The following is a 19,251-nucleotide window of genomic DNA, read 5'->3' as shown; positions in this document are numbered from 1 at the left end:
CATTAGCCAATGATGCGGTAACGTGTGTCTTAAATAAACAAGTGCGGAGCGTGGGTTTACATCGATACGTCGCTGGCGGTTGCACAACCGTATGAAGCCGTACGATCGTCCCCCATATTTCATTCTAGGAAATGATCGCGTCGCTGAATCTGATACCGCGATGTCCGCGCGTAATCATTCGTCAATAATTTCAATCTGGCTGACTTATCAACCGTCAACATATCGACTTTGCAACGCTGCTAGATGGATTGCGTGCGGGTTCGCCGTGCCGCTTTTAACGCGTGTCGATCAGGCTAGATGTGACAGTTTTATCGGGCATTGCCAGACGAATATGGATTCCCTCCAATTGCCCTGTTAACCCTTTCGTTTGGGGCAACGTTGCGTCATTGTTCTGAAATTCCCGCGTACAGTTTCAAAACGAAAATTCGAAGTTGTAGATTTTAAGTTAAATTGGTTCGAAGTTACATTTTGTGAGCGTTTGACCAATGGGTGCGTTGGTGTGTGTTCGTACAGGTTTGTTGAAAGAGTTGGTGACATGCTTCCATGAAAAGAAATATTTTAAATAAATATAATTCTGTTCAAACTAGTTAGAAATAGTATTTTTGGAACGCATATGCACTCCTGTTTGAAAGTGTTCATTCCTTTGGTATTTGTATGTTTGATGAGAGAATAAGAATGCGATTGTGAGAAATTGATAATATATCTGAGTAAACCTATATTTTAACCTAGGACCAAGTCGAAAATTGATATTTTCATTGTTAATACGTTTGTGGACACAATTAGCATTTGGTTTGATTAACAGGAGCCACGTTCGGTGTCAAAGCGATCGAATTGGAAATTAATAGGACACCGAGACCGTTCAAAGCAATAATAAAATCAATGTCCGTGGCAATGCCATTGACCTCTCCTGTATCGGTTCATACTTGCGTGAACGAGACGTTAAACATGTCGTTGGCAATTTTTACGAGTCTCTATATAAAGTCCAGGCGAACCTAATGAAGAATAGAACCGTGGAATTGCTTTTTCCAGCCGGGCAATATCGAAACTGGCGACAGCTGTTAATGACCACGCCACCAATGACCTTTTCCCATCGTGTTTCTAGATCGAGGTACTACTGCCATTACGGTGCCGGTTTATATTCACCTTGGATTTAACGAACGGCTCCAGTGCTCACTTAGCACAGTAGTGTACCGTCATAAAGTAACGTGAGATATAGACATAACGGGCAAAGTATACAGTGAATCATTGTTTATGTATTACGTCGTCTTAAGCGCGCGATTTTATCGGAATTTCATGGACGGCCCAAGTGCGAACGAGCTTGAGAAATATTAATGGAGTTTATGTATTTTTAACTCCACTTGGTACGAGTCGATCAGGGATCTCACGAATTTATGAGATGTGTTAATATAAAAATTTGTTGTAAGATTTATATCGGAGATGATTTATAAATTCGAATGGAAAAATTAGTATTTTATTTCGTATTAGGGCATGTATTCTGAATACGTTTAGCCGATTATTTATATAGTGAGGAATGCAAGGTTTAGATTAATAATATCAAGTACTTGTAATTTCAACCGTATCTACCTTTCCATTTAATATATTAAAAAGTAATTATCTATATTGAGAGCTGCTCCAAATTTTGTAGTATAGAATAGTAACACAAGAAAATCTGTAGAACCATTTTGGAGCAGTAGAAGTGGTATGACAAGGAAACGATAATGCTACATGAATAAAGATAAGACAAATAATACAAGACTTGAAATATAAAGGAATAATTTTGAAATTGTTACGCACCGAATTGTACATTAGTAGCGATGATGGAGTAAAACTGAGGTTTGAAATAAAATGGAGTATAGTGATCAATTTGGTGCAGAAAATATAATAACAATAAAAATTTGAAAAAAAAAAAAACAATCCTCCCCGGCGGGGAATCGAACCCCGGTCTCCCGCGTGACAGGCGGGGATACTGACCACTATACTACCGAGGATTTTACATTCTCTTAAATTTTGAACTTCAGTTTTCATCTGAGCGTATTTTTGGAGTACACTCCAATATTTTAATATTGGAGTAACTCGTTATCCAGCGTATATTCTTGAAGAAGAAGTCAAAGCAAAGCTAGTATAATATATGAAGAAACATTATTACGACACAGCATGGATCTGATGACATTACCATGTGTCGATACTGTCGCGATGAGAGACACTGGCCATTCACTGGAACGTAGTGCTACTACGATAACGGGCTCGTTTTACTACAAGGTTAGCTCAGTGGTGATCAACGTACTTGCTCATTTCAAGAACGAAATTTTTTGGAGCATTCAATGTTCGGTTATAGGAAACTTGGAATAGTTTCTTTAGATGTAAGAAAGTGGTAAACATTGAATTTCTCTGTCGAGATACGGACTTGAAATTTGGATTATATTGTTTTTTGATAAAGTATCAAATGACTCGAGTCAAACTTGGTTCAGTAGTACATTGAGCTCCCTTAACCGACTATACAATTCAAAATATTATTTCTAAAAGTAATCCTTCCTTTTTTACTAAAACTCTGGATCCACTCAAAAATGTAAGTAACGGTATCCAAAACGCATCGAAGAAAATTGAACATTTCTCACACTTCAGGGTCTTCTGCAAGCATTCACGAGCACGTAATCACTCACAGTCTTCACTCAATTATTTCGACGTACGCACTTCTCGAAACTATCGCGTCCTCAAATTTTCCAAAATATATAATATATTATTTTTATGCAACTCTAAGTTATCGATAGTATAAAGCAATACTGCTCTAGTGGTACGGATAAGTGTAATAACAAATGCAATAGCGTCGTAACGATTTCACCGGGGCGCTTGTCGAACTACGAATGCCCTCGTCGTCTCTTTGGGGGAGCATCGGTGCTTAGGATGCGCCCCCACTCTTCCTGATTTGGTGGTTCCCACTAGGGAAAGTCTTCAGGAACGACGTTCACGCGCTTGGATCAACATCTGCAGGCCTCTTCAAGAGGCCCTCCTGTGAGGAATGCCTGGGCATTGTCTGCTATTTCCTGTTTCGATAGAAACCACGTTGACCTCGGTAATTTCAGTCTTAAAAAATGCTATGCTTCAGTTGGTTGCACACGCAGTTTGACTTTTTGATCCTTCCACTGATCTTTTCTCTTCGCGCTCCTAAACTGAAACTCTTCCAATCACATCTTCCTTTTACGCAACACACTTCCTTCCAGCAACACACTCTTATGATTCGTTTCGAAACTGGCGCCTAGCAGTCGCAACCCTTAATCTAAACATTCGATCGATTCCATTTTCTATCTTCCCTTCAAATTGTCGTGCGGTCCAAACGTTTTTCTTTCACACCTCAGGTTCTCGACTTCCATCCATTCGTCGAACTTGCTCTCATAATATTGTCCTGTCTTTTGTTTGAACAGAGCTCTCTTTCTTAAACCATTACTATCACCCTCACGATACATACCCATGACTCAGGGGCCCAGAATCCAATGATCACGAGTAGGACGCTGGTCAATCTCCATCAACAAAGGTATCCCCGTCGCGAGCACTTTGTTTCACTCACCGTCCTAATCGGAATCACTTGTTCCCGGTTAACCTGCCAACACGACGCCCCAAAATGGACTCGTTGCTTCCGTCGCTCAGCTCTCGACCTTCCCCCTGCAGTGGTATTCCATCGAACGCATTAATTCGAGAACCCGAAGAAGGATGGACTCCGAGCCAACCGGCGGAACGCGTCCGAGCGGATATTTATCTTTCGCGTAATTTATACGCGTCATTTTCGGATTCGTCGTTCCGAATTCGTTGCCATCCGCTTTGAGATTTAAGCGCGCCGCGCAGGCCCGTATACAACTCAAAAGCTGAATTTATTGACTGGCGGGATCGATAAATTGTTTCGTGGGTCCGTGGCAGCTCGATGCGACAGACGTTATTGAGCCATTAAATCGTGATTACCCGCGTGTTATTGGGCGCGGTGACACGGAGACGAGACGTTCTCCCTCTTGGGCCACCCTTCCTCCTCGAATCCGCTTCGAACGGTCGACGTTTCTGCTCAGCAGTTCGATCCAGTTCGCGACTCGTTTCTTTTCGTTTCGTGCACTGAAAAGTCGGGACCACGGTTCCTTTTCGCTTATTGCGTCTGTCCCGATGATGGATTTGCGAGGACCAGTCGCGGATCCGCGATTAACCCTTTGACTGCCGGACGAGGTCTGAGAAATTCTAAGGGGCGCCATCGAACGGTCAAATTTTAAAATAATATCAGCTTGTAAAGAATGACGAGACGAAACTTTTTTATATTTGCAGTTTATTCATCCGACGTTTGGGTTCGAAAATAAAAATTAGAAACTTGAGAGGCCTTTTTTTCTGAAATTCAACTACATTTTAAAATATAAATTTCTGGAACTTGGTTGAATGTCATTGAGATTGGTAACAATTTCATAGAGGTACGTAGATTAATATTGAATTTCAAATGAGTAATTGTCAGCTGTTGAAGAAGAGAAGAAATGGATCCATCGAGAAAAGAATTCGCGGAACGTTAATATTACAGCGAAGTCATATTCATCGTTAAAACAATAAGTATTGTAAATAATGCAATTCAACTATTGTCAGAAATTAATTTTTAACGTCTCCAATGACTAATTATTGACAATGCCTATAAATAAACGAAATTCCTGCTAATTTACTTATATTTATCAGATTTCTATCCAAATTTATGATGGCTCCAAAGTATGAAGTTTATATTAAAACTTCATTTTTGTTGGTCGAAGTGACTAAATATCGAATTTCCTTTCAAGCTGGATATTTCAGAAGACAAATCAGAGTGGATCGGCTTCAGTCCGAGCGATATCCGACGTTAAAAAAGAAAGCGGAGGCAGAGGGTGGCTCAATAGGGAATTTGCCGCGCCGTGCGTGCCGACAATAGCTAAGGGCCATAATTGCAGTCTAAATATGCATGCTGGATGCGGCTGTCGGGGCTGACTGTTCCATATTCAGCGATTAAGTGTGATGTACGAGTTTTGAGTGTCGCGGCATATCAAACAGGCGTGATCGTACGTGGAGCAATCCTCCCCATTCGCCCCTCTTCTCGCTGTCTGTCGTTCGTCTCCTTCCAATCTTCGATTCTCCCCACCAGGTGATGAATTCGCGCAATTAACCACGCCGTGCACGACGTCGATGGCACGTACGTATCGCGAATGCTAAATGAACAGCAATACGATTCTTGTCGGCTACGATCGAAGGAAGTATTTATATTACGCACGGGGACACGCTGAATGCCGATGCGATTCGCGAAAATTAGGGGAGCTCGTGGCTGGCGCGCGACTTGCAACTTTTCTGAAAAATGAATTCCTGGAATTTCTTTGGCCTTTGGAGTAAAGTACTTCCTTAATCGAAGGATTATTTATAAAGGATTTTCCAAATTCTTCGTACAATACGCCACTTGGTTAGAAATATTCTTCCCTTCGAGTCCTAAGGGGTGCACATTTAGTGGTGTCATTGACTGCGAGTTTCCTAGGTTTACGATACGTCAATTACTTTTGAGAACGATGTGCAAAAGTTTGAATGTTAGGGCCTTCATCCCCAATAAAGGCCAGTAGGTCAATAATTCTAATAGCTGGTCTTCAAGACCGTATCGTAAACTCAGGTTTCTGAAGTTGAAACTATTGTCTTAGCTACTATCGTACATTTTTATTTTTGTCTTACACATTCGAACTCCAACTCCAAATAGTAATACGAATATACACAAATTTTGTTGAAAAAAATAAATGTATCGTCAGGAATATTTCTACATTAGTCTACATTAGTGTTTATATTTGTACTTAGCACTTTTATTAGAATAAAATCAGTGGGTCTAGTAATCAAAATATCATCTAACTGTTATTATTATCTTTCCACAAAATTATAATAAATACCAAAAAGTTTAGAGTTAACGTAGACACCCGTATACATGTTTCATTCTGCCTGTGTCTGTTTTCTTCGTTTGCGAAAAGTGGCAAGCGTAGAGAAAGTGACTTCCTCGAACACAAAAGGTTTTTTTTCTCCACATCGTTCGCAGGTCATCCACGGCAAACCCTATTCAAGGATCCACTGGGGGCTTGTTCAATGTCATCGCACATTTGGCGACCAAGCCACGCTTCCCTATTCCGTTGACTCTCTCCAACGGCCCTTGTGTCTTCGGTCTATCTGCCCCTTTCCAACGTTTTCCTTCCCACGGAAAACTCTCTAAGGACTCGAGAGCAAATTGGACGGGACTATTTTTCGACAGTCATAGAAGTGCCACGCGAGGGGCTTGGTCGGTGGTTTATTAAATCGAATCGCGTGTGTTAAATTATAGTATCGTTGTGCTGCGTACACCTCGTCATTAATACACTGGATGGATCAAAAGGGGGACAGATAACGGAGTACTTCATGTATCACAGGTCTGTTGTACGTTATCTATTACATGGTATAACGTAATACCTTTTATCAGTGATAACAGCGAAAGTCACATATTCAATTCATAAATTTAATTAATTTATTGTAAACGTAAAATTTGAGACAGATTTATGTTTATCATTAAATATAAACAGTTATATACATTTATTAAAAGGATTAGATTATGCACAAAATTTAATTGCAATCACAATTAATTTAATAATGTTAAACTATTATCGTATCACCTGCTAAGGTAAATAGACATTACCTTTTCCACAAAAATATGAGATTAATTTATATTTTACGTAATCGTTGTTATTATCAATACTGTCGGTGCTATAACTATAGAATTGACGTCAAATGGGATAAATTGAAGCGATTATGCAAATTTTCTCGAAAACAAGAATCGGAGCAACAAATTTTTTGAGCAACTTATTACTAAAAGCACGTTCAGAAGAAAACTGAATTTCAAAATTTAGGGAAATGTAAAGTCCTCGGTAGTATAGTGGTCAGTATCCCCGCCTGTCACGCGGGAGACCGGGGTTCGATTCCCCGCCGGGGAGGGTTTTTTTTTTCAAATTTTTGTTGTTATTATTACATTTTCTGCTCCAAATTGGCCGCTATACTCCATTTTATTCAAAACTCAATTTTAGTTCATTATCACTACTAATTACGATTCAGTATGTAACAAACAATTTCAAAATTATTCTTCTACGTTTCAAGCCTTGTGTTATTTCTCTTATCATGATTACATCTGGTATTGTGGTAAACATTGAGGCAGAAGGGTCGAGAGAAAGTCGTGTTTTGCCCGTTTTCGTCACTTCTTCGACGGTCAACTAAGGTCTCAAGTGCAGAGCAGGGACGCTACCTTTTTTTATGGCTTCAGACCGTCGCCAGGCTTGTTAGCAAGTACTTCGGGAGAAAAAGTTAGAGTTCAAAAGAACATTACAGTATTAAATTAAATTCTTTAGTTCACTACAGTATTATCGTTTCCTTAATCTTATCTCTTTTGTTACTCCAAAATGAATATATGTATAGTGTTTCATACTTGGGTCATATGTAGCATTAGTATGACATGTGTAGTAACCTGTTGCATTCTAAATTTTTTCAACGAAAATATTTTTATGTTCGTATAAAATTGTGGTACCTTTTAATAATTCGTTGTTTAAATCTTGACATATGTTAAGCTGACCTGGCTTTGAATTCAAGATTCTAAATAGCTATTGACTGTCCCGAGTCCTTGAAACTCTTCACTCTTGGTGGTTCACTTATGCTCCGAAATTTCTCTTCCATTTAAAGCCAACGCAAGCCCTAACAAAAACTGCATGCCACAGTGTCTCACAGAATATCTCTTCCAAAGATAAATACTATAGGACTTGACTCTCACGACTCTAGGTCTGTTTACACTTGAGTGTATATCTAAAGATAACTTGGCGTTTTTATTCAAATCTCTGAATAACCATATAGGCTGTCCTGGTATCTTGGAATTACTTGTACTTGATCAAAATTATTTAGGAAATTAGATTTTCTTGAGATCTTGGAATTATTTATACTTGGTGGATTTGTTAGAATATTTCTCTATTGGTTATTTTGTCGTACGAGATTTTTCGGGGTGCCATAAAAATACATGGAAAACTACTGAACGAAGGGAAGGTTTTCTTGCCTTTCACTGAAAGGCGTCGAATCTGCACGCCAAATGTTTTACGACTGTCGCGGCAGAGTCGACCACTCGAGGTTCGTGGGATTAAGCCTCTTGAAATCCTCCTTCGCTCGGTACTTCCAGGTATCCAGGTACCCAGAAACCCTATTTTACACCCAAACAATCCACTTATTATCTATTTATCGCCTGCGGTTACACTCGAACAAAATACTCGACTCCAACCATGGTTATTTCACTCCTAAATAACGCGGACTCGAACGACAAATCGTAACGAAGAGTCTCTTAAGGCGATATTTGGTCCGTGTGTCCACTGGTAAATTACTATAATCACTCGTACCGGCATTACAATCCGCGGATGCATGTGTCTGCTTGCCAGGAGACCTCTTTATAGATAATAACGAGATAGATAATAACCATAGATAATAACGAACGTTTCGTTTCGAATGATCGGTCGGTGCGCGTTCAACGAGTCCCTCGCAACAGCGAGAAAGAGACATAGATGGACATGAACGAAATCCACGCGATGGAGAAGGGGGGAGAAGAAGATAATTACCCTGCGTAATTGCGCCCGTAAGGATTCTTGCCACAGAAACGGAACTCGAGGAGTCCGGGACGCAACGAGACGTCATTTCCTTTCCCCTCGGAGCGAGATGGTTCTCGATCGTGTTCACCGGTAATAAGCCCTAATCGGGGGTAGATTTAGGGCCGCGCTGGTATCACGTGGCCGTTTTTTGAATTACGCCCACGTCGCACGCAACGGCGCGAGTGGAGAACTCTATATGCACGCTTCCATTCGAGATGAGAGACACGTTGCTTTGGGATTTTCTTTCTTAATATAACAGTCATGGTGCAGTTTATATGTAGGATTCTTTTCTTTAACGAGGATGAGGGGATGTAAATAGAGACAGAATTACAATCCGCGGAACAGAAAGAACGATGCTCTTAGGTTTCTATCAAATAATAACCACTTATACTATATAAAATCCACGAGTTTCATTAACTTCTTAAGTGATATTGCCACGTATGTATAGCTTTTACATCAAAATTACCGTTATTGCCCAATTGTAATGCCCTTTAAAATTAAAAAGGATACAACATTAAAGTGAGATAGCGTATTCGTATGCAAAAATCAATTTACAGATCAAAATTCGGTATGCCTATGTTCGATTAAAGCAAACAGAAATCCATTGAAAAATTCGTCCCTCGAGAAATTAATGAGTAATCAGATACGAGTACCACCAAAAGATTACGCGACAGTGGTCAGTGATTACTTCTGCGGTGATGTCCACCTCCGGCCCCATCTTACTCGTGTTTCTCAGAAGTTATCGACGCCCCGCTTGTGTGCGACAGACTGTAAATCCCTTCTGCCGTGTCTTCCTGGCCATACAGGGACAACGCGCTTGCAATTTGCGGTATTGTCGGGTAACCGGCCGGGGGAATTGGCTTTTCGGTGGACGGTGGTTCCAGGTGGGCTGGGAACGAGGTGTTGATCGTGCGCGCGCGGTCTTGGAACGAGTGAGCCACTTTGAACGTCCGGTGTCGTTCAAGTTTTACGATCATGTTCGGGAAATTTAATTAACGTCTACCAAGCTTGGGGAATCGACGGGTTTCGGGATGTTCGCCCTTTTAACGAATCTATACGAATTTATTTGTATGCCTTACCCACAGTATCGGTGTAGAACTAAACGTTTGTTATTTGATATATCGGAATCGACCACAAACGGATTTATAGATAGGGCTACGCGAACAGAATTTTGCATGACTCACTTGACATTCCGATTTTAATTTGTTTTTATGGATAACTCAGGGAAGAAATGAGAAAGTAAATTTAAAATACTACATTCATCCTTTGAGAATGTTATGGAATTGATCGTTATATTTTGATATCTCTGAAAGATGGTTTAGATGTGTAAGATTTGACGCAAGTTTAAAGTACAATTTGTAAAACATCACGTGTGTATTTAGTTTCACTAGTCAACAATACATGAAACTTCCTTAAAATTAAAAGCACGCATAGGAATAACGAATACACGAACTACGATGTATTATTTTAGATGAAAGTACTTTACAAGAAAAATTCACGTTTGGAAACGACTTTGTTACTTGTTACTTTTACCAAACGGAGTGGTCTTTGTTTCACGTCGAAGAAATTCAATTTCTTCGCTGGCAGGAGAACATTTTCCCGCGAAGATTGTTCACGGTCGCAATTTACAATTAGCGAGCGCCGCGATCGCAACAATAATGACTGCTTGTGTGTAATTATTAATAAGAGGCCACGGCCAAACGTTGGATTTTGCCGCGTGTAGCACACTTTCCTCCCTTTGAGTTATGCTCGCGGTACACGCGATGAGGTCCAAAGAATCCTGAACTGGACCACGCCCCCTCCGTTTGTGCGGTGGCGGGAACAGACGCCTTGAGAATCCGCCTAAATAGGATTTCCTCGCGTCTCGACTTGAGAAATGGACAACATTCGAAATTTTTTAGGAGGAATAGCACACGGTATATCGAAGTGAATTTTTTTTCTCTTATTGATGTACTTTTAAAGTTATACCATGAATTTTTCCCTGATTTTTGCTAATAATATTACCCCGATAGCGTATGAAAAAATATCAACGTCCGAATCAAAATAAAAATTTTCATCTTACTAAGTATTTCCACAGACAACTCCGTATATTCCAATTTAACACCACTGTTGCTCGACAGCCAGACCACATTAGCACTATTCATTCGCGGTAATTTCTTGAAGAATTTTCCGATATTAATTTAAAGTTATTCAAGGAAGAATTGTCTTCTATTGACCGTGTTTACGCGCTCACAGTACAGTTGCCTTTTAATTCCGCCGATCCACAGCTGTGATTCTAGATAATAAATTTCATCCTTGAGACGACCAGCTTTCAACGCTGCACTCCATTAGGGCACGTCCAATCGTTAATTCGTTAAGAGTGGTAATTCGTTTCCCCTTATTATCGCTGGAGCGATACGCGGCTATTGCTGGAATCATTGTCAGCTGCCAGTGACGTCGTCTCAATTAACGCGGGAATAATTCGACCGACCAACGGCGAGGTTCCGTTCGTTATCAGACGCACGTGTCTCTCGTTGTTAAAGATATGCGATCGTTATTATTAATTATTGTACACCGAGCACCATCTAACATGGCGATTGCGGATAATAAATGTTCCCGCTGCGCGAATTAAGCTGTCGGGGCTATACATGATCCCGCACCTTCGGACATCAGTTTTTATGAGCGAGAATATAAAACGAAATTATTTAACTGTCTCGCGTTATATTTCCTGGCCAGTGAAATAAGCTCCGAAGGCCCTAAACTATCCAGGCCAGACCTGAAAGAGATCTACTTTAAGGAATTTTTAATGTGAATAATAATTGCGACGTCTTTCTATAGGAATTTTACGTGATACACTTCGAAGTGTACACAGTATCATATTCGAGATTGAATTTTCTAGATTATATAGTTTTCGCGTTACGAATTCTCAAAAATGGTCCTGTGACAGTTCAAGCTTGTTATTTTTATCTTTAACGGAGAACAAGGATATTTATTTATCATTTTATTGGTCGTTACCTCTAGTCTTCGAATACATTATATAATATTAACATATTTAATAACACGAAGGGGTATCCATGAATACTAGAACGACCAGAATCGGACATGTGTACATTGAAACTTCTCCTTGCTATAGAATTTTTGTACGTTGCATACATTCTGAGAAACTAGAAGCACCGACCAGTAAAAGAAAGTACAGATGTTCTGCATAATCCTTGCTACCATCATAAATAAGAATGTCAAATTCTCAGCTTCCTAACCCAAAATACCTCCACTCCCAATAATCTCATGAGCACAGTGACGTCAACAAAACTCCTCCCTTTTGACGTTGCATACATTTTTCAGACTATAAACACAAATAAATAACAAAAATATAAATGTCTCATAAAATCCTGCATCGAAAATAAAAATTGCAAGCAATCTCAACTTTGCAGCCTCCTTGCCCAGAATATCTTCTTACTACCGAACAGTAAATCGCGATGAACATAAAACCAACCTTGTATACGTGGGTTGTGCGTTTCGTGTTATTTTTGCCGCAACTAGTCCAATTTCAGCTGCTCGATATCGAGGCGATCGCACGCAAGTAATTAACTCCGGTTGCAAAAACTGCGCGTCCTCCTGCGCTTGCTCGACCCTGATCATGATCGCGGTTATACTGCGCACGCGGGAAATGGGAAATAAAACGCAAAGGCGCGCGGCGCCGTCGCGTAAATAATCTCTGGCGCCTGCGTTCGACCGGTGTTCAGAGTCTTTCTGTTAATATTTCTCAAGGCTGTAATTTCCAAGCGAAGAGACCCAATTCGTGCGCAATTTTTTCGGCGGAATAAAAAACGAAAGGAGGAAGCCACGCGTCGAGTTATTAAATTGGCCCACCGTCGAATGAACATCCAGTTGACTGACACGCAATCAGGTTAATGATAGCGTCTTAAATTACTTTTTTAATACGTTCGTTGAACAAGGAGGTCAAGGGTCGCGTTACAAAGTTGATCGCAGGTTTCTGACTCTTCGTTACTGCGAATTAGAGAGAACGAAGAAGGTTTGGGAGTTTTTGGGAGAAAAAGTATGAATTATAGGGAAACTATGGGTAAATGTGTTGATCATGGATACTATCGAGATTGTATAAAAAAAATAACGCCGCGAAATTTCATTTTGATCTATAGATAGGTATAGGTGTTTGATTATTCGTAGGATGCTTTGTTATTGAAAATAAAACAAGTTCGTGCAAAAATTGAATTTCAGGAAGGTCTTCTAAGTTTTCAATCTTTATCTCTGAAATTAAACGTCGTATAAATAAATTATATTAAAAAGGTTCGTTTTGTCATTCTCTAGAAGGTGATATTTTTTTTAAATTCACATACGCCTCTTAGAATTTCCAGCAAAAATTGTCAGGCAAAAATTAATCTCCATTAAAAATATCCCCCCCTCCCCCCGAAACATTCTTTTAATCATTTCCCTCGGTCCAGAGATTCGGTTAATTCTTTGAGACCGTCCAAGGAGAAGAAACGTGATCCTCTAATTATTTCATGCAGTGTGTCCCACAGTGGGCAACAAAAACACATGGTCCCGGGGTTGTGTCCCGTCCATTAGCCAAAGGTTGTCGCGATCCGAAAGTTCGTCTCACGGTCTCGCTGCTAATTCTCTTCTGCACGCACGGAAATGAACGAGCGTGGAGGGAGTGGAAGGGAAAAGGTGAAGAGTTGCCACCCAAGTAGAAACTTCCATCGCTGATTGTTCGAGGGCCGCCGAGGTACTTCTCTTCGCCCTTCTCTGTCCATCTCGATCGACCAGGCCATATGCGAATTGCGAGAACTGAGAGGTCGACTCGAGAGACAGGGAAGGGAGAACGTCGTTAATTATCCCTTTCTTGGGTTGACTCCCCTGTCGCTGCTGGTTGTCCACGGTCCGCGACAACGACGAGCGAGGGCCTCGAAGTGACCAACAATGGGGGGAGTAGCTTGAAGAGCGTCGAAATCTGGTGGAATCGATTGAGTGAAGGATTTTATGGTTCATGAAATCTGGAACGATATATCTCGATAAATTAAATTTACTCACTTATCGATTCTATTTGGTTAAATATAAATTATTATGTCCTTATATAAATGCTCATTGCACATAATTCATGTTTGACATTCTCGGCTGTAAGTAACATGTTTCCTTTATTTTTTTCCAGGTGAGTGAAACGTAACCCCGATTCTATCAACGTCGAACAAGTAGCACTGGCCATTGTGAGTAAAATTTAGACATGAAATCTACATTTTACGTGTTTGGGAGAACCCTACTTTTGAATGAATCTAAGAAACTCCATTTTTTAATTCTAATATTATTTAAAATAACTTCCATCTTCTTCAAATAAATTCTTATTTTCACCTTTGATTCGCATCGTTAAATCAGACGATGATTATGAAATCAGTACAGTCCCTCTATTTTCCAACACGTGTTTTCTCCATGAAGAACGTCCTCGCAGTTCTTGCTAAGAGTCTCTGCGTCTCGGTAGCAGATTGCCCCTGCAGTCAGGAAAGAAAAGTTTGCTGACGTCGTGTAAGGTCGTGCAAGACACCTGCAACAGCTTAATAGTTTATGGCGGTCCGTAGACTCACTCGATGGCGATATTTTCCCCGCGCAGAAGGGGACTAAGGAGTCGAGAGGATCGCGATAAAGGGAGTTTCACGGAGAGGCTACGGTCAGAGTTCGTTAAAAGAGGGAAGTAAACGAAGTTCCCTGCGATAGGAAGCAAACAGGGCAATTATTTGGGGGAACATTTTTATTAAACTTTCTTATCGGTCGCCAGTGATGTATTATGTCACGCTCGAAGCATTCTTCGCGAGAGTTTTCAGCCATTTTTCGCGCCAGAAGCTTCGCTTTCCTTGCGAACTCGACAGATTTGTGGCGAATCGCTGGAAATTCCCTGTATTTTCGAGTGGCAGTTTGGAACTTTGAAATTAAATATATATTGGAGATGCTGGAGAGATAATTTGACGAGGAATTTTTGTTCTAGATGAGTCAGACATTTTTAATTATTAATTAAAATTTTTTGATGCTAAATAAATGCTTGAATTATTGGAGTAGGTATTCCTTCTTCAAAATTGAATACTGAAATCAAAATTTCATAGAGAGGAACAGGCTAGCGTAAACGTTAAACGTGTCTAGGTCACAAGTGTTATCATTGTTTCTTTTATTGCGAGCAGAATGAACATAAGATGGCAAGGTTGACGATGCCATATACTGTTTGATTTAATGGACAAACATGAAAGTAAAACTGCCCTACCATAAACCATTCCATTTGCAGATTGATTGAGTCACCTTGTGCAAACATAAACATATCTCATCAATCTGTGGGATTATTAATATATTTTTCTATGATATTGTTCATGTACATTCGTTTTTTTCAAGTATACCAGGAATGTTTCAAACTTTCACTTTTTCACATGTGTTAGCACAAATTAAACATGTGTAAGAATAGAAGGAAAATGCAAATATAAGTCGCCGAGTAATCTTTAACTATATTATTTTATTTGAGGAGCTCTGCTCGCAACGAATGCTATCCAAGAAGTAACTTTTCCCGTCCCGGGAAAGTCTGCACGCAGTCTTCTCGATGAAGGCTCTTTAAGGGCCTTCGGGGTTGTTTATGACAGGGCTTGGCGCCCGTCGTTGAGGTCCACTCGCTTACGCGACGGCTTGCCTCTCGTCACGTCAATGTTTAGGCTAGTCGTGTCTGAATTCCTAACACATGTTCAGTTCATATAGAGCTTTAAATAATTATTAGCTGGCGTTAACTAAATAAATAAAAGAATAATAAAATATATCTAACGTAATGGGAAGAAACTTCACCGTATACAAATTTCAAACTTATTCTCTCGATTATAATGTCAATAAAGAGACATCATGTCAACATTAACTTCCAATCAAAGATACGTCACAATCGTGACAGAGGACATGCAGTATGAAAGAAGTGTGGTCGTGTGGCCCATTAGCTCAGTTGGTTAGAGCGTCGTGCTAATAACGCGAAGGTCGCGGGTTCGATCCCCTCATGGGCCAGATTTTTTTTTCTTCAATTATTCGCGATGGAAAAAAGCGACGACGGTCATGCTTGTAAATTCCAACCGTTGGTGTTCCCTTTTCTTTTTTTTTTTATCCTGTTCATTTTTCAACGCATACGTGCAGGGGATACCGAGTCGAAAAGTTTACTTTGCGGCGTGGTAATGCTGGACGAGAACTTCGTCGAGAGTACGTGCCCGTTCGGGAAAAGGTGCAAAAGAAGGAAGAATTTGAGTTTCGGTCAAACACAAAGAAAGTTCTCGAACGACGTCCGCGGGTCTAATTGAGTAACTTTTTCTCGTTCGACGCAGCCTGTTTGAGGGCGACCGTAATAGAAGTATTTTTTGGACGATCCGCCATAGAGACATCGGTTTCCTAACAGGAAAAACTTTTTTCGCCAACGAAACTGAGCTATTCGCTAATTTACTCCGGTAAATTGAGTCTTACTCGAGTCTCTGGCTTGAGTGGTACTCCACTTAATGTTTAGGTGCTTGATTTCGTTCGACAATCTTCGTTTGTGTTAGTTTCGATTAATAAAAACATTTTTTTCATTAAAAATTGAATGTAAAGTGTGGAGTTATAATTAAGATCGAATGAGAATGTGCGCAATACATTACTTGATTTCACTCCGGCTTATTGTTAAAAAAAAATCATTTTTTTAATTATGAATTGAATGTATAATATAGAAATATAGAGTGTATAATGCGTACATAGAATTTTAAGAAAGAAAAAAAAACAAAAAATAATTTTCCGGTACCGGGAATCGAACCCGAGCCTCCTGGGTGAAAGCCAGGTATCCTAGCCACTAGACCATACCGGATTGGTGAAAACTGACTTTACAAAGTCTCTTCTCCTCTGGTTGTTGGACAAGTAATACTACACATTTATTTATTATTCCGAACATAGTTAAACAGTAATAAATAAAAATAAAACTGTGATTTATTTATTCAATTTATTAATCCACAACGGAATATTCTATCTAGAAATGCCTTATATTCTTTAGAAAGAACCATCTTAACGAGTCTGGGAATTATTGCCTCGAAACCTTATAATTTATTTATTGATTTGAATGATTTGAATGATTATTCGCGGCGCATGTAACGGAAAATCGATGATACACTCAACGAAAAACGCCCGCGAGAGCTCTTACCATCGCACGCCCTGGATCCTTCGCACGCCCCACGCTTCCAGAGATCATTTTCGCACGCACGCAGCAATCGACGTTGGACAAACCGCCGAGAAGAAACTAAACGACACTATCAACTCTGGAACAAGCCGCAGAGGAAAAGTTGAACGAAAGGACGACACGAGAAGCACGAGGCGACCGATCGCTATTTGAACAAGAGAGCGAATGGCGTCGTAACCGACGCGACATTTTTGCATCGAGAAGACGCGTGGCTGCCTTCTGCATGAGCGCGTTAAACAAAACACTAATCTTTAATCCGCGCGGGATTCAAACTCCCGATTAATAGACGATTGTCCTTCGGGAGCGCATTTGGCGTGAGCATGAACATATCAGGAAAGAAAAACGAGACAAATACACTTGAAATACTTTTATAAAGACCCACATTGATTCGTAGGATGCCTCAGACCTTCGACCACTCGACCACACAGAAATTCCAGACCATTTTCACTGCCATCACCCTATAGTTTCCCGTGCAATAAATTTGGACCACCGATTTAAATTTCGCTGCCGCTGTCGTCGGATTTAAAAGTGTTACGGTCACCGAGCACCGTATCGGTTGGCGACAGCGTTGGTCGATTGTTTCTGGCAACAAATAAATTATTTCGTTTGTGGTATTTTTTTTTGTATTTTTATTTTGTTTCCCTGTTTTTCTGCTTCGAACCGTCGATACGCCCAAGCCGTCGCGAGGAAAGGCCTGTCGTCCGAGCGGAAAGAACGCCGGACGCGCTCCGTTTCAGGCGATACGCAACGGGAACAATTATCGGATATTCACGGTTGACAAATCGTACGATCAACCGACTACGTTTTAATGAAGCTTTATCGAGCTCCAGGACTTGGGTCGCGCGTAGAAGAATGAAAAATGCAACGACTTCGCCTCGACGTGAAAGCTTATGAAAGCTCCCTTCGTCCTCCCCTGAAATACAGAGTGTCTTACACGAGTTTTCCTTGCAAACTTTGCCAGTCTTCCGCAGTTAACAATGGAACGTAAATGAGTAGGTCAAACTGAGCAGAGATGGCCGAAGTTTCTGTCTAGATAAAAATTTCAGATAACGAATGGAAGACGCACGAATGTTACCCTGTTATAGAGAAATTAGAATGTTAATTATGGAGAGGAATGTTTTGTGACGGGTTATTAATAATTTAAGTGTTCAAAAAAATTGTTGTAGTTTCGTTTTTGAAGTTAGGAGATAGGAGATTTTAAAAGATCTTCTCTGATAAAGAATAAATTAAATGTACCGATAACTTTTTATGTTAATGAATATGAAGGACAGTTTTTGGCAGTACGAAGCACATTGAAATATGTTAAAAATATATCAAAGATCGACTATGTCAAAACAATGCACAATAAATGTTCAGTGGGTAAAAACATGAACCTTGTACAAAAATATTGGCAGATCCTCCTTGAAAATATCATACACATCAAATTAACTATTTGAAACAACTTTATAGATAAACGTTATGCGAGCGAAAAAATATTAAGCTCCATTTACTTCCATCTTGTTTTGAACCACTGGTGCACGCTGACAAACGGACAGCCGTGGGACACTTTGTATAAGAGCGAGTTTAATCGTCAGCTTTGTCGACCAAATAGTTAAATCCGCCGCGAATAATGCGGTTAAAGAGTGAATTAACGCTCGTCGACGAGATGATGTCGACGCGAGCGTAAAAAGCCACGACGAGCACGATGGATCGCATCGACGGGCATATTTGCGTTTAATCTTCGGCCCCTGAAAGCGCGACGGTTATTCGTTTTTATGCGCGATGAACGGACCAATAACGCCGCGCAAAAAGAAAATTTATCGATTCACCCCGTGTATTTGTACTTCGAGACGAGGGGGTGATTAACCCCTTCCGTGGCGATTTGTTTTTCCAGCGATCGGGGCCATAAATACGATTTCAATTTTTTCTATTCCACGTGCGCAGCCAGTGGAAACAAAAATATATTTTGGCACGTGTTTGAAACGGCGCTATGAAATAAAAATACGATGATACATTAAACTTGGAGTAATTTGTAGACCTATAGTTGTTACGAGTATGGATTGACATCTTTATTTTTTATTTTTTTAGTCTTTTTTTTTAGTGAAATAATTTTTATTATTTAAATTCAAGATCTGAGCTTGTTGAGGTATAATATTACCATAAAGATATCATCATTTCCTAACATGGAAATAATTAAACAAATACTGTGTGTGGAGATGAATTTTAAATAAAGCAATGCAAATATTTATCAAATTAGCTGTGGATCGGTATGTTACTTTTAAATTACTCTTTAGAATTACAATATTACAATTTGTTGTCTCGATGAAATGAGTTTGCATTTTAAAATCTACTCTTCCTCGCGACGTCACTGTCTTTCTGGGGGGGGGGGGGGGGGGGGGGGGGGGGGGGGGGGGGGGGGGGGGG

At 40.2% G+C, this 19,251-nt stretch overlaps 1 protein-coding gene and 4 non-coding genes across 5 annotated transcripts in view; 3 read left to right on the top strand and 2 right to left on the bottom strand.

Annotated features, from left to right (window-relative positions):
• LOC128876568 (mannosyl-oligosaccharide 1,2-alpha-mannosidase IA) overlaps nucleotides 1-19,251 on the top strand; it is a 540,141-nt gene that overhangs the window by 188,962 nt on the left and 331,928 nt on the right. The window lies entirely within an intron of this gene.
• Nucleotides 1,917-1,988, bottom strand: Trnad-guc (transfer RNA aspartic acid (anticodon GUC)). Its single transcript has one exon. It is a non-coding gene; the product is annotated as a tRNA-Asp (tRNA).
• Nucleotides 6,900-6,971, top strand: Trnad-guc (transfer RNA aspartic acid (anticodon GUC)). Its single transcript has one exon. It is a non-coding gene; the product is annotated as a tRNA-Asp (tRNA).
• Nucleotides 15,589-15,662, top strand: Trnai-aau (transfer RNA isoleucine (anticodon AAU)). Its single transcript has one exon. It is a non-coding gene; the product is annotated as a tRNA-Ile (tRNA).
• On the bottom strand, nucleotides 16,411-16,482 carry Trnae-uuc (transfer RNA glutamic acid (anticodon UUC)). The gene has a single exon. It is a non-coding gene; the product is annotated as a tRNA-Glu (tRNA).

This window comes from Hylaeus volcanicus, chromosome 5 (genome assembly GCF_026283585.1).
Source record: "Hylaeus volcanicus isolate JK05 chromosome 5, UHH_iyHylVolc1.0_haploid, whole genome shotgun sequence".
Taxonomy (NCBI): domain Eukaryota; kingdom Metazoa; phylum Arthropoda; class Insecta; order Hymenoptera; family Colletidae; genus Hylaeus; species Hylaeus volcanicus.
The sequence above is the reverse complement of the archived record's forward strand: the minus strand, read 5'-3'. Positions and strand labels throughout refer to the sequence as shown.